Raw genomic sequence first — 16,214 nt, 5'->3', positions numbered from 1 at the left:
TTGTCTAGCAGATATCAGTGAGAATTGAGTGTGGATAATGCAATTTAGTGAGACAGTTAGAATCATATAGGCCTTTCAGCGTGATTTATTTTTGTGGAAAAAATGTGCTGGACTGGGCGGCGGTCATATTTTGTACCGCTCTGCGGTACATCTAGTTAAGAATAATAATAGGACAACTAGTGTAGACTTTCTCAAGTGTACAAACAGAGACGACCCATTTCATTTTGCTTACTCCATGTTTTCCTTTTTGTTTTAATCAAGTCTACAGTTTAAGTGCATGCAAATGATAATTCCCCTATTGCCCACAAGCACAATGGGTGGTTAAAACCTGCAAAACTTGCAAATGATTTCCCTTTGGTCTGCCGTCAGCAAACCCTGAACAGTTGCACTAAAGGGCTACATGAAATAAGGCATTTCTGTTGCATAACGGACACCAGAAGCACATTTCATATGAAGACATTTCAAAGGGGAAGAAAAGACTGAATGTAATGAAAAGGTGTATGTGGCATGTGACCATATGTGGTGCATGACAGAGTGGATTATTCCAGGGATTAATTTAAATACCATATACAGTACAGTACATGACGTAGGTGGTTAATGCAGTCAAGTTGGCCGCTACTGTAGTATCATGAAAATAGCAACATGCTGTTCCCATGTCACTAAGAGGAAGTGACTCCTCACAATGGGTCTGTCCAAAACAGAAGAAAATCCTGCCTTCTAAGATAGCATTCGGTGGCAGCTAGGCATCGAGCCATGCTTGAATTTGAATTTGTGGTGTTTGGCCACATTTTGAAGGCAGTGTACATGTATTCTTCATGTTGCCTTCAACTTCCTCAGTTTTATATAATTATGATGTCAGATCTCAGTAACATGGCAACGGCGTTCCAACAATAAACTAGATGTACCGCAAAATGGTACAAAATATGAACGACGCTCAGTACAAAAATAAATCACACTTGTTAATTTGTCTCCATCTCCTACTCTATCCCCTACTCTTGCAACGTTTGTGTATGTAAATGAGTGTTTGTATATGTGTGTGCTTCTGTGTGTGTGTGTGTGTATGTGTGTTTGTTTGTGAGTGTGTATGTGGGGGTAATGGGATGTGTGTGTTTATGTGTGTGTGCGTGTGCCTGCTTGCCTGTATGTGTGTGAGTTTTCATGTGTGCAATTTATTGTACAGCCCCCCATCAATGGCATTCCACAAAACTTGGCATGCATCCAGAGAATGTCATAATGATCCTACACTTTTTTGTGCAGTTTTGAACTTGTCAGCCAAAGATACCTGCGATTACAACGCCATGTTTTTGCTTTATACCTCAAATGAGTGGATATGAAATGTGCTGACATGGCCCCTGGAAGCCAACATACAAAAAAAAGGTCATCCCAACCCCTACGGTTCTTGAGATATTCACAGAAAACTGTGTCTGGCCTACCCTCCTTTTGGGGGGGTCCGGTGCGGCGGGTGGGCGACAGATCAAAGCGAAAATCAATGGTTCCGTGTCATCCTAGTGGGGCTACGTGCCCACTAAGTTTTGCGTAGCCCGGACTTTCAGTGTCGCGGGAATCGTTGACACAAAATTACTGAAGAAAAAAATCTTCGCTAGTGCGGCGGTCATAATAAATGGAGGTTGCCGTTCTGTTGCTATCTTGCTAGGATGTTCAAAACAAAAGTTCATACTGGTGCCTTGATACCTACAGTACTACTGTATATGGCAAGTGACTTGTTAGACAGTTAAAGGTATCGAGGGAGCTGGGAGCTGGCAGCACCCTCTGATGCAAAAGGTTTAAATGTTTGAATTATCAAGAATTTTACACTAACAAATACCTCATAACAAATTCATTACTGATGCAAATTGTGAAGTGAATACTGACACCACTATCACAGGGCTTGTGGATTGGAACAACTTTACAGCAGCATGAAATATAAACCTGTATTGCATGTGCCAAAGTACTAATGTAGTACGTGTGAGATGTTTTATTTTATTAATACACGAGGCGAAGAGAAAAAAGGAGAAATAGCTTCCTGTAACACAACCCCTCATCCCAGCAAATCTCTCAAGAGGCACCAATTAGCAGAAAGAGGTTTGGTGTCATCAGCCGTTTGAGATAATGAATCCTATCTGCATGAGTAATGAGGCACATAGAACAGGTGGAAACTTCCACCCTACAGCTCTGCGGTAGTAGAAGCCACAACCCAGAGATCAAACCCTTCACCCACCACCGCAAAAATATTTATTTTTTAAATATAAAAAATATAGGGCTGTCAGTTCTCACAGTGAAACTGAGAGCTGTGTGTGAACAATAGTGATTGTGATAGTATGTCATTCACACTCACACCACTGCAAAAATATATAATTTGTATAAAGTAATACAAATATTATTTTTCACACATTAGTATAATAGGAAATAGTGCATGAAGTGATACATGGCACCATGGTGTGATGTTAGATAGACAAACTGTATGAAAATATCAAGGCAACTCAAGGGAGTTAACTTCCTGCAGTCTTTTGAATGAGTTGTCATTATTATCCTCAACCCAGCCTCCAAGTCTCCAACCCACAATCTGATTGTGTCCACCCACTGTAATCACCAGGAGAGGATGCACATATTGATTGTTTTGCTAAGTGTTGCTGGCACTTTTTGCAAAGGGCATCATCAACTCCTCCCTCCGGTCATGAAGTGCTGAAAATGCGTGCACCCATTTTACATTATAGTGATTTGTAAATGGACCCCTTATGCTAATTGAGACGGAAGCATTTAACAACACTTATCCAATTTGCATGGGATGACGCCCAGATGTTGCTGCACAGATGCGCTAGCACATCCACTTAGTCACAGATGATGTGCCCACAAGCCTGTAACAGGTTTGGAGACAGGAACAGGAAACCATGCAAATGGCCGTCCTTTTTTTTAACATATTCATCCACCTACTCCTGAACTTGACTTGTTTTGAAAAGATATTTCACCACGCTCAGCTGACTTTTCCAAGACGAGTGTTCTCAGCTACAGCGACTCACTGTGTTTGAAGCAAAGGTTTGCAGCAGACAGAGACAGGAGAACACAGGGGGTGAATGTGAAAACACAAGGCCAGTGATGTCTCAAAGACCCATGCCCCGAACACTGACATGGCTACAACACGCCTTGCATTATTTACACTTCTCAGGTTGTGAGTGGCAACGTGTTTGTTTTTGCACGGATCGTAGAAGTCCCCTTGTGTAATGGGCTGTGTCAGAGTGCACGGCCAACACACCCACTACACACAGTCATGTTCTCTGAACCTTGTAACCCCTCTGTGGAGGGTTTGTGTCTGTGTGACTCAACATGACAGTGGGGAATGGAGACATCCAATTCAGATTCTGTGTGTACACCTCAGTGAAGTTGTGAATGTGTATGTGTGTGTGTGTGTGTGTGTGTGTGTGTGTGTGTGTTTGCATGTCTACATGAGTCTGTACATCTCAAACAGTTTGTGTATTTGTGTATGTTTTTTTGTGTTTACCTATGTGTGTGTGTGTGTGTGTATATGTTTGAGTGAGACACAGAGAAAACAAGACATCCAAAGAGAGAGAGAGAGAGAGGGAGGGGGTTTGAGTCAGATGGAGAGAGAGAGAGAGGGGGGGTTTGAGTCAGATGGAGAGAGAGATAGATAGAGAGAGACAGAGGGAGGGGGGTTGAGTCAGATGGAGAGAGAGAGAGAGAGAGTCAGAGTCAGAGTTAGAGATGAAAAGGACTTCATGCTGAGTGCATGGAGCCTTCTGGTGATGTCAGAGGTTTCCCAAAGCAATCTGTTTTCTGAAATGCCACTCGTCTGGACTTGAGACGGAGGCAGTCCATCGTGTTATGTCCACCGCATATCTCCAACTCCTCAGCAGGGGAACTGCCCTGGCCTCTCAAAGCCAACAACAACACACCCTCTAGAGAGAGAGAGAGATAGAGAGAGAGGGAGAAAATCAAATTCTAGAGATTTTTTTTTACAGGAAGCGAAGGAGATTTGGAGCACCCCAGGGAATTTTTTAACCAAAAAAGACACTTGTAAGGGACTCATTTCACAAGTGTGGTGTGTCAAGGACGCTCTCATTAGGGGGAAATGAAGTGATGCACAGCCCATTAACACGGAGGCAGTGAGTTTGGATTGATGAGCGGGGACGCCTGTGCATTCAAAGTATTGCATAGCTCAACCTATCTAGCTTGTCACCTGACAGGGAACATTTGTTTTGTCAGACAGGATGGCAGATTAAATATTTAAAACATCAAAATTTTAATTGTATGCAGAGATGAGAGAGAGGAAGAAGAAAGGGGGGAGATGAAGAGAAATGGAGAGATAGAGAGAGGGAAAGGAGGGAGGAAATTGAGAGGAATGACTCAGGTGTTTCAGGGTTTGGCGTTCTGAGCCATTGAGAGATGAGAGAAGACCCTCTGTCACCTTTCCCAGACTACTTAGCTGCCCTCCTTTGTGCCTGTTGAGGAAGTGTGACGACAGCCCGGGACCCATGGAACTTCATGAAAGGGAAAGGATCAAAAGCCCAGGCAGCAGCAGAACTTTCAAATGCGGGCTTAAATTAGACACACCTGAATCTAGCATAGGACCCAAGCCTAGGGCAAAGGATGAGGGGGAAATACTAGAGATGCCAACGGAAGTGCTCTGCCAGAAATAACCGTGCTTGGTGGCGAGACTTTAGCCTTTCGGTTGCTAAAGTTGCCTTTCGTTTCTTTAATCACTAGAGCAGAGAAGATGTTGTAAGGGGTGACGCGGCTTATAAGAGAGAAATATTTAAGGACTTTGATCCCTGAAGGTCTGAATGACTTTGCTGTGACACATTGTGAGAACTTCTGCATGAAAGTTTAATTGTGGGAGTGCATAATACAGCAGATATTTGGACAAGGGGATTTTGTAAACAAGTGTACGCTGTCAGCAACAACAGATTTTGTCCATGCAAATATCATTAATGTATGCTCCAAGACCGCATGTTCTAAGGATGTTGTGCCTCGTGAGTATTTCAAAAGTAGGCCTTGGGAAACATCTCTAGCTCTCTCCTTGACATCGCCCATGATAAATATGCCCATGTTAAGTTCTCAGGCAGAGTGGCATGTCAGTTGGCATCCCCATGGTAACCTCATCTCCCACTGCCTCCTCTGGCACTGTGGCTTAGCAGCCATCACCTCCAATCAGATCGCTAGCGGTCTCAGGGACAAACGAGTGGGCATGTTGTTCTACCGCGTCGTCCTGCCCCTCTCCTCCTCCTTCTGCTCTGACAGGATCTAATTTGCTTCATTTCACTGAACCCAGCTCAGTCAAGCCATTTAGGTGTAAGCAATGCAGCACTGACAAGATGTGTTACCAAAGAGAGAGAGAAAGAGAGAGAGAGAGAGAGAGAGAGAGAAAGAGAAAGATAGATTGTAAATGAGAGCACTTCTGCCCACTTATACTGTATTCAAGGGAACATCTACCCAGATGAACAGAAGTCAGTCTCGGACAAAAGTCAGTCTCTGAAGATGGATGACAAATGTGTTCAGAACCCTTCCACATGTTTCGCCTTAGTAGTTAGCTGGCAATGAACTGAAATTACCCCACAATTTCCCTGCTGTGTAGGTTCATATGTGAGTGGCGTTCATGTGCACAATGAGCGTGTCTTTCATAAAGTGGTTATTATGAACGTGGGACCTGCCCCTTCCTTTAATCCAGAGTGGTCTTTCGACTTGTGAGTGGACCATAATTCAAGTCGCGTCCACAGGGGGTGTCCTCCTATTCACAGGGCGTTGGGAGAGGACTGCGAAATAGGATGGCCCCAGTTGGGGCTTGACGGATGGGCTAGTGGGCGGTGGTTAATGAGGAGCGGGGAGGCCGCGGGTTAGAGCTCGATGAGCTCGCGGACCACGGCGGCGGCGGCCATTAGGAGACGCTTGTCTAGCCATGCAGAGAGGCGGCAGTTAAGTAGCTGTGCTCATTCCCGTCTGTGAGATTTAATTGGATGACAGGCCTAAAGATGGCTGAGGCGCAGAGAGAGGGAGAAAAAACAGGGCGTCAGGGTTGAAGGGAAACGCTGAGGGGATCCGTCACTGGCTTTTTCTACAGGTGCGATCTGCTTGTGTGTGGCAGTGAGCTGTGGTTAGGTTTACGCGAGTGTGTGCATGGAACAGAGTGATGATTGCTGCTGGGAGAAAGTTCTAGATGGTCGTTTGCATGTCTGCCTACTGTAAATACTGTAGGTGGCACTTTTCCCTTGAATGTGGTAACACATATTCTCTCTCTCTCTCTCTCGCTGTCAACTGTGTAATGGGTATCTATTCATCTTTTTTTTAATTATCTTTCCACCATTTTTTCTCTACACGTGCACACACACACACACACACACACACTAGCTGCCCACATTACGCTTATGTCTCACTTTCGATGGGACCTGATCCTGTGGCTTGGAGATAACCACCAAATTGTTTTCCTCTCATCCATTCAGATAAATGTTTATTCACCTATTAGCGCATGAGGGGCAGCTTTGAGCATCTGGCACAATGGCGGCTCATCAGGCTGGCGTGGATGAGCACTTACGTTATGTAGGGAAATAAAGGGAACAGTCAGGTTTTGTTCTCCATGTGCTTCCCCATTACGAAGGCAGATGTGAATAGTAAGTGCTATGACCACCTCCCACACGCCTGGTTTATTTAAACCTTCAGACGTCCACTCTCACACACACACTCTCACACACACACACACTCTCACACACACACACACACACACACACATACAGTAGACAGGGAGGGGGCCTGAGAGGATACATATAAGCACAGAGCCACTGAGAGAGAACACATATATTCAGTGCTATACCTAAGAAAACAGGAGGAACGAGAATAAAAAACATGTTAGATACAGCTATTCACCACAAAACACGTATAATCATAGAGCCATATCATAGCCACTGTGTATTGGGAGAGGTCAAACAGGTGCTCCACATTTTTTTAATTGTAGGAACACACAGCTAAAGTCTAGACTCCTGAGTGGTCAGACACTTCTCCTCTGAGTGGATCGGCAGCGGAATCCTACCACCGTTGGGCCCCGTAGGTGAAAGTTGGGCCACGAGATGGTTTCCTGTGACATCCGTAGGTCACATGATCCCTCTCTTCTCTGGTTCTATCCGACCTCTTGCTGACCTCTACTACGTGCCAGGAGAGCAAACAGCGACTCCCAGCCTCAGGCCGCGGCTAAGTGTGAATCCAGCCTTTTTATATCTGCGCGACATACACGCCACATCATCATTGGTGTGCTAGGAAAAAAAAAACGTTTGAGAGCAGCAGGGGATTGTGGGTCATCTGAATGACATTTGTGTTTTTGTTTACCCAGAAGGAGGTTTGTTTTGTTCAGCTCATCCACTGCTATAGAGGTCAAGGGCACCTACAGAATGTAAGGCTGCAGTTACTCACTGTTTACCAAAAACAGTAAGCAATCTACACTGAAAATGACGCACGCCAGCACCCGTGCACCAGAGGCTACTTGAAGCATGGACATTCTGGACGTGGACAGCTGGAATGCCCCCAGAACAGGAAGCAGTCACCTGCACAGCCGAAGCAAATTAGCTATAAAATATGCAGCTCCATCGTTTCTCTCTCTCTCTCTCCCTCCCTTTTTTCTTTCCTCCACTCTGTCCTGCGCAGCTGTCCTGCTCGAACGTCACACACTTTGCGCCCCTTCAGGCTGCTGACCCATTTTCCTGATGAATGAGACTCTGGGAGAGAGGAATGGAGATCTGAGGGTTTGGGGTGTAGGGAGGAAGGGGGGTGGGGGGGGGGCTGCGGGGGGTAGAATCGGTGTTTCCTGCCCTCCATTCATGCCGAGCTGTGGATTAATTACCCCGTGCGGCAACCAGAGCCCGGGCAGTGACCGAGACGCTTCTGCCTCTACGTCGATCAATAATGCATTTTTCTGTCTCTCCATTTAATTTGCTCTCGGGCCCGCGTCACCGTCACTCACGAGGTGGAAAAAAAGGCTCAAGCGACACTGGTTACGCAGCAGCAGCTGCAGCAGCACCACCACCACCGCTACCAGTGCTGTAGCAGCAGCAGAAGCAGCAGCAGCAGCATCACCACGCTCCATCCCACCCTGCCACCCACCACCTCTCATCCGCCACCACCTCCTCCTCTTTTATCCACACTCCCCCCCCTTCTGGCTCCACCCCCAGCACTGCTCCATCCGCCTGGAAAATCGACACTCCCTCCCTCCTTCTCTCACTCCCTCCCTTCCCCTCTCTCTCTCCCTCTCTCTCTCTCTCTCTCACCACTCTCTTAACTGCATTCACCATGAAGAAAGTGAGCCCTCTGAATGGGGAAGGCTGAGGCTAAGGGGTGCCTCCACTCCACTCCGCTCCACAGGCTGTGTGCTCTGCTCTGCGCAGGTGTTGGCTTACCTTCTCGGATGCAGCCAGACTAGCCCTGCCGATGGTAAATACAGACATGGAGACCCACTAGGGGGGGTCAGGTGCTGAGTACAGCTCAGCTCATAGGTCTGGAGGCTTAAGCTGATGAACTTTCCCAGTGCTGTGTTGTGAGCAAGCGAAAGATGAATTATGCACACCTATTGGACCTGTGGATTTAGAGAGCAAACTGGAGCACTGTGTAAAGGCATGGATGCAAGGGGGAGCACCAGTGCAATAATACACTACGTGGCTAAGTAGAGGTAGGTCACCTGATACAGTGTGCTGTGTTGTCTCACTGCTTCGTTTTAGGAGAGGATGTTAGATGGTTGGGAGTAGACTGTCAAACTCATTTAGCGTGTGCCTTTTATGCAGGCGTATTATGCAATCCCCCTGCATGCATGGCACTGCAAGTGTCTGGAGAGCAAAACTTCTTTTTGGTAATTATGTTACTTCAGCTGAGGGTCCAATGAGACAGTTTTGGAATGATATTATTGCTGCTGTTTTACGTGTCACCCCCTCCTGCATTTTTCATTTTTAATGGAAACTTTCATCATAACCTGCTCGTGTTGCATAAATGAACAAAAGATATAAAAATGTAATGAAAAATTGAGGCTTGCCTTTATGTAACCCCTTGGTATATATGCTCAGTTTATAGTTTTTTTTTTCTCATAGCATATGAAAAGAAAGTGGTAAACACTGCAGTCATTCAGTGGGTAGTGGAAATGATAATCAGAGGATCACCCAGATAGGCATCTCTGTACCAAGGACATGGCACGGCCCAGTCGCTGAGCAATTTAGCTGTCCACAGGGATTAACCGTATGAGCTACCATGCAGTGTGATTGCCTTGGGCCTCCCATCCTTCCTAAAGTATGGTGAGTTTGAAGTCATATAATAGTTGAAGGGTGAAGTCAGGACTCTCTCTCTCTCCTTCTCTCTCTCCCTCTCTCTCTCTATCCCCCTCATAATAATGATCTTAGAACTAGAATGCTCTTAGAAAACAACCATCATGGTGATACTTCCTGTAAGACGAAACAAAGGGAGGGTGGCAGAAACACTGAGAGAGAGAGAGAGAGAGAGAGATGTTTGAGCAGTGGGGATGTGTCACTGTGAGACTCTGGTTTGGAAACCTGATATGTGATTATTAAGTAGAGGAGGAGCAATTCCCCACGGCTTAGCTCCTGTGTAGACGACTCCCGCAGAAAAGGATTTAGGTATGTATCGGCCGCACTAGCTGAATAAAACATGAGGCCCATGCCATGTTTAGCTCCACAGGCTTCAGGATGGACAAGTGACTGGCAGCTGTGGGTCAGCTAAAGGCTACCTAACCAATAAAACTGTATGAGGGGATCGAGCAGACCCAGAAGCTCAGATTGAACATGGCCTTCACCGCACATCCACCCCTGTTAGCACATTCCAGTGTGTCCTGCTTGGCTGTGGGGGTTGGAGAGGGAATAGTGTTTGTGTGCTGATTGGGAAACTATATTGCAGGGTGCACAGTTGTGTTCTGGTCTTGCCTTTTGTCTCTGTAATGTGTGTTTACAACATAGTCAACAAGCTTCTAATTGTTTGGAATATGGGAAAGACTTGAATATGGGAAACACCCACACCAGCACAATGCTGGCATATAGTGGTCTAATTGGCTTGTTCTTGTTTTGTGTAAGCTTCTGGTTGGTCTTATTAAAGATTCATCTCTCTGCTGTAAAATGGTACCGCAAAGAATGATGCAACAACATACCTTCTGGGAAAAAGGCATTGGAAGAAAAAACTGAAATGATAATCATTTGTGAGGACCATTAATATGTACTAGTAATTCAACTGCACATGTTGGACTCACATGGAGGATAAGTTCATACTCATCAGGCGGTGGTCTGATGAATTCCACCCTGACATCATCAGTGTGTGCCCAAGAGAGTTGGACCAATTAAGCAGTGGCATGACTTTTGGCAATACAGCCAACAAACACGTCCCCTCCTAGAAGGAAAGGCCAATGTGTCCTCCTCTTGCTTTCGTTCAGCTCAAACTTCACTGTCTGATTTCAATAAGGCAGAAACTGATTTCAATCTTTTATCATCCACTTCTGTTCCAAGGGTACGATCTTGAAATTAATTGCTTATTAAATCAACATTAAACTTCTGACACCAATTTTCAGCTAAACAGAAGGGTTACGGAGGGACTAAGAAATGCTATTTTTCTCTTTTTTCCATGGCCTCTTTCTTTTTTAATATTTTCTCCCGAAAATTAGATAAATCAGATCCTGGAAAAGACGACCCATTTCCCAGGAAATGGCTGTTTTTTTTGTTTTGTTTTAAGCCCAATGTATCAATATCATTCAAATATAAATCCCCAAATCCAAAACTGACATTTTTTTATATTATTTGTATCATTATTAGGGCAAAAGAGCACAGTTTATGTCCATCATCAACACAGTTTGCAATGATCAATTCTGCTGTGTGATCAAGTGAGCTGCGTGCGTAATATCTGCTGCAGCGCTAATTATGAAATGCCAGGTGGATTGTCTGTGACTTGTTTTGTTTTATTTCCCGTTTCCCGTCATAACCTTTCCTGGGAAATAGCCTTGATCAGATTTCCCGGGAATCCCGTTTCCCAGGATTAAACCCTAATCCACAGTGCACCCAAGCTTGCCACCTACAACAGCTCTGGAGATGTGTTATCTGTCTTAACATCCACATTCTTTAAAAACCACACACCATGTTGACTCTGGGAGCATTAAATTAACTCTGTGTTACGTGATGGGCTCCACAGGCTATGCTCATGACTGTGTGTGTGTGTGTGTGTGTGTGTGTGTGTGTGTGTGTGTGTGTGTGTGTGTGTGTGTGTGTGTGTGTGTGTGTGTGTGTGTGTGTGTGTGTGTGTGTGTGTGTGTGTGTGTGTGTGTGCGTGTGCATATGGTAATTCATTGGCTGGTGCATGATGTGTGTGCTTTTTCAGGATGAAATAGAGCACACAATGTGCCACCCTGACCCACAGTTGAGTCACAATGTGCTCATTTCCTCATTACTCCTGTAAAAGGCAGCAAGAACATCACGGTCCCCCCAGTCTCTGGAAGAGACAACAGTGCTGTAGTTTTAATGCTAAAACAAACTGAATAATGAGTCAGCTTTATTTTACACCCCCCCCCCCTCCCTAACAACTACCAGATACTGACACCCTATACTGTACATCAGCAGTCACAAGACTATTTTGGTCATGAAGGTGTTATAAATTGCACATAATACCACCGTGACTTCTTATTATGCATTGTTTTACAACCCAGGTTTATTTCTAGCATTAATTGAATGTCAATGACTCCGTTTACTATTGCCATAAAGCAGCCATGCGTGATTCTGTGGTGAATGGATTTCAGTTCTTACTAACTGTCAGGCTCAATATGGCATCTAAGGCTAATGTGTTCACTCCTGTCCCCAGACCACATTCACCTCAGTGTGTGTGTGTGTGTGTGTGTGTGTGTGTGTGTGTGTGTGTGTGTGTGTGTGTGTGTGTGTGTGTGTGTGTGTGTGTGTGTGTGTGTGTGTGTGTGTGTGTGTGTGTGTGTGTGTGTGTGTGTGTGTGTGTGTGTGTGTGTGTGTTCACTCCCTGTCCCCAGACTACATTCACCTCAGTGTGTGCTGCTCAGCTCCTGTTCTGACGCACAGATGTCTCCCATCCCCACCTGCCAGGTGACGGCCGTTGCCTGACACAGTCACTTCGAGACACAAACCAGTGGTGTTGAAATTTGGGCCATCTGTGAGATAAATATCAGTAATGGGAAAAACAAGCTTGGAGAAATTGATGTATGGGTAAACATTGTGAGATGCTAGTGAACATGGAAATATACCCTTTAGATGTTCATGTTTCATGCTTTATCTACAAGACCCATCTGTTCTAACATCAAACCTACAGCTAACTCTTACATAGCGACAGCAACTGACTCATGGCTTGACATTTACACTGCGAACTGCAAACAGCCTAGCGTGTAGCAACACCCTGGGAAGTTCAGATGTATTACTGTGTGTCCGTTTGCACTGTCTCCTCCACCTTCTCCTGCACACACACACCGCGTTGAGTGTGGGAGAGGGGAAGGGCAAACGTCCACAGGGTGAATCAGCACCTTGTGCGGGTCTCTCACATTTGTACAGCTGTAGACTCCGGCGTGGAGTGTCCAGTCAGCATATCAGAAATCAGACCGTTTTGTCCTGTGCTGATACCCTGAGCAGCCAGATCCACAGGACTGCTGTCTGCAGCTCTTTCCATAATTGCATTTGTGCAAGTGTGTTTTTCTGTGTGTGTGTGTGTGTGTGTGTGTGTGTGTGTGTGTGTGTGTGTGTGTGTGGCTGTGTTTGTATGTGTTGAGTGAGTCTCTTGAGTGAGTCTCTCTCTCTCTCTCTCTCTCTCTCTCTCTTGCTTTCTCTGTGTGTGTGTTTGTGTGTGTGTATGTGTGTGTGACTGTTGAGTTTCCGTGACAGAGGTTCTCTTTCAAAAAACCTACCCAAGGACAGCATATTGTGTTTTATCAGACAACGTTCCTGGAACTGGCAGAAAAGTGTGCTGTACAACAGCATACGATCAAATAGCCTTCATTACACTCAGAGACCTTGATGCCACTTACGAGGCAGAACAGGAACATTCCATGATGGAATTTCATCACTCTGCTCTGAAAAGCGATAATAATCTTTCACACTGAGTGCAGCTACAGTAAGTGATAACGGTCGTGCCAACTCAGTTATGGTTATGCATTTTGCATTCATACGTTCATGCCTGTGAATTAAGATGTCCCCAAGACACATGAGATTACTTTCAGAAACAGCACACTGTCTCCCTCTTTCCCCAGTAGCAGTCTACATACTGTAAAGAGTGACATGGCATTATTCCCTGCTGAAACGGCATAATGGCAAATCGATCAGTGCCATAACTTGCATGACTACAGTATGTGGGTTGATTGCAACTCACATATAGACAGGTTGTCCTATTTCTACATTTGCATGGTCACGTTATGTTGTGCATAACTTGCCCAAGCACAGTGCCCGCATCAGTGAAATACAAAGTAACACATTCAACATCATTCTTTCATCATACTGTTCAAGACTATCAAGTTTAATACCAACCTGTGAAGGAGGCAGAAAAAGCTGTTTCGCACATTAACATCTTACAGTCAGTGTTGTGCCCCACCCCCCCGCCCCCCTCTCCAAGTTGTAGATGTTTTTCCCAGTGGGGACTGTGTAGCATGCCGAGTTTCGGACTACAATCTTTTCATCGGCACAACTGTGCATCATCTGAAAAGAGGCCAGGCATCCGAGAAACACAAGCCATTCTTTGTTCTCTTTATAATGTGGAAAACAGCATGTCGGGTGCCATTTTGTAGAAACATCTGTGGCAGCTGCTCCCTTGGTGAAGCTGTGACCATTTGAGCAGACTTTTCATCGTACGAGAGGGAACGTGGATAGACGTGTTCCAACCCTCTGCTCCGAGCTGGGGTGGAGGCACACCAGATGTCGGAGGAGTAGCCTCAGACAGATGATTGACAGCAGGTCCCTGTGTACATGGCCAATCCCAAGGGAATGAGGAGTCAACTCCAGTCATGCGGTTTGCTGAGGAAAACAAGACAGGTTCCTTTAAGATTAAACAAATGGCAGATGCTTTCCTTTTCCAATTTCTCCTCTCTTTGATTTTACACCCACTGCCATTCTTCTTAGATGGAAAGAGTTTTTTTTTTTTCAGGCTTGATTACGAAAAGCTAAACCAAAAGTGGAGAACCAGAATCAGATATATTTTATAGTACATTCAGTAAAAACAATACATCTTTGATCTTAAACTACATAAAATAACTTTTAGGACAATGTCCTATAGACCCTTTCATGGAATTTTCATTATCAGCATTATAGTTGGCCCCACAAGACTTCCTTTTTAACATTCCATATGTTATCTTAAAGGTGCGATTTGTAGGATTGTTACCGAACGTTCTGTAGGCCAAAAACAAAACACTGGTGAATGTTCTCAAGACTACCAGACGCGAGCCTCTTCTGGGTTGCCAGATGTAATGAAGACTTGGCTAACGTTAGTTGACCTGCATCTGCTTTAACGTTTCTCCAACCACGACCCAGCTACACATTACGGAAACAGTGAAAACAAAAAATAGCTCTCTAACCAATGTAACATATTTAGCTGAAGTTAGCGATGCAGATGAAGTTTAGCCTAGGCTACCTGTTGTGGAGAAATATGGCCAGCTCTGCGTCAGACTTGATATTCTTCGTTTGACGAAGACGTCACCATCTCAGGAAGCTCCTCCGACGTTCATGACTACAACTGACAGCTGTTGACAGTTGGCCTTTGCTAATTTGGCAACCCAAATAGGAGGACGCGCTAGCCCATAATACACTATTCTAGAATTAATTGTTCAAAACATAAACGAAAATTCCAAGATATTCCGCCCCATGGGTTTTACGGGGTTTTACGGGTTAGAGTAATGTCAAATAAGCCATTACTTCAATTCATCGTGTTTCCTTACTCTCTGACAACATATGGTGATCATTTTTGGAATGGTTACAGTTTATTTTCCATTATTTCCTACATACTGGACCTTTAATGCAGAGGAAGTAGATTGGGGCCCAAATAGAATGTTCAAGCATTGTTTTTGTTTACCTTGTTGAAAGGGTCCATTGAGGAGCCTTTCATAATGGAACAATCTAGAACACTGCAACAGCAGAATAATGTGCTGTTCCATTCCATTCTCTCATGTCTGTCTATTCTGAACACTGGCTGTCTTCCAAGTAAAAGAAATTGTACAAATGAACCTCCCTCCCCATGTTGGTTTGCCAGAGCCATATTGGCTAAGGTGAAACACACTATATAAATATACAAGACAGGCAAAAAATAAAGGAGGAAGTTATCCTCCATGAGGGAGTGTGGATGGATAGACATAAAGCAAATGAAGCATGCCTATTGATTGTCTTTTTGCCGGCCTCTGTAGTTGCCACAGCTCATTGTTCTCTAAGAGCTCATAAAGGCAGTCGCCACCTCCAGCTCATCTCATCTACTCAAGCCACGGCCTGAGGGACACGCACACCATGACACCACCGAGGAGTTATGCATTTCACTTTATTTTCCTAGAAACCTTTGTGATTTCACAGGGTATAGCGCCACTTCTTAAAACAACAGTGAGCACTGACGTGCATTAGGATGAGTTAGCATTAACATTAAACAACAACAACAACAACAACAAAATAAACAGCAAAGTGTTCTTCCATTTCCTGAGAACGTTAGCCCTACGTGTCCCTCTTGCCTCTCCCTACTCTAACGAGATTTCAGGTTTCATTTCACAAAGCTTATACAATAGTCACCTCATTTATATATTTATCTAATTATACATTTTCTTGAGCACCTGCTTAATGGAGAACTATTTGTATTCAGGCAGTTCAACTTTGTTAGTATTTAGTGTGTGTGTGTGTGTGTGTGTGTGTGTGTGTGTTTGTGTGTGTGTGTGTGTGTGTGTGTGTGTGTGTGTGTGTGTGTGTGTGTGTGTGTGTGTGTGTGTGTGTGTGTGTGTGTGTGTGTGTGTGTGTGTGTTTGTGTGTGTGTGTTTGTGTCAATACTCATTAGTCCCATGTTTGATTTCCTGTTATGATATAAGCTTCATAACGCCGAGCAAGTTCCCTCCGTCCGAGTCCATTAATTCCATATAACAGGACACCTCGAAGGCCGTTATTCCGCTTATCACCCTGTTGCCACTATAGGCCATAGTCATGCCTTTATAGCACGCAAAGTAAAGAAGTGGTTTTGTTAAAAAAAAACGACAGTTTGTTGTACAACTTTCTTTGGCC

The 16,214-nt window shown here is 44.8% G+C and overlaps 1 protein-coding gene across 1 annotated transcript in view; it reads left to right on the top strand.

Annotated features, from left to right (window-relative positions):
* Positions 1–8,322: 8,322 nt before the first annotated feature.
* lingo2 (leucine rich repeat and Ig domain containing 2) overlaps positions 8,323–16,214 on the top strand; it is a 124,129-nt gene continuing 116,237 nt past the window's right edge. Inside the window, exon 1 of the mRNA XM_076287484.1 lies at positions 8,323–8,659. The gene's annotated coding sequence lies outside the window, so the exon portion shown is untranslated. The remainder of the gene's footprint in view (positions 8,660–16,214) is intronic.

The sequence above is a fragment of the Alosa pseudoharengus genome, unplaced genomic scaffold (genome assembly GCF_046254945.1).
Source record: "Alosa pseudoharengus isolate Yale_2024_CS ecotype anadromous, Long Island Sound unplaced genomic scaffold, YU_APseudo_1.1 YU_APseudo_1.1_scf_16, whole genome shotgun sequence".
Lineage (NCBI taxonomy): Eukaryota > Metazoa > Chordata > Actinopteri > Clupeiformes > Clupeidae > Alosa > Alosa pseudoharengus.
The sequence above is the reverse complement of the archived record's forward strand: the minus strand, read 5'-3'. Positions and strand labels throughout refer to the sequence as shown.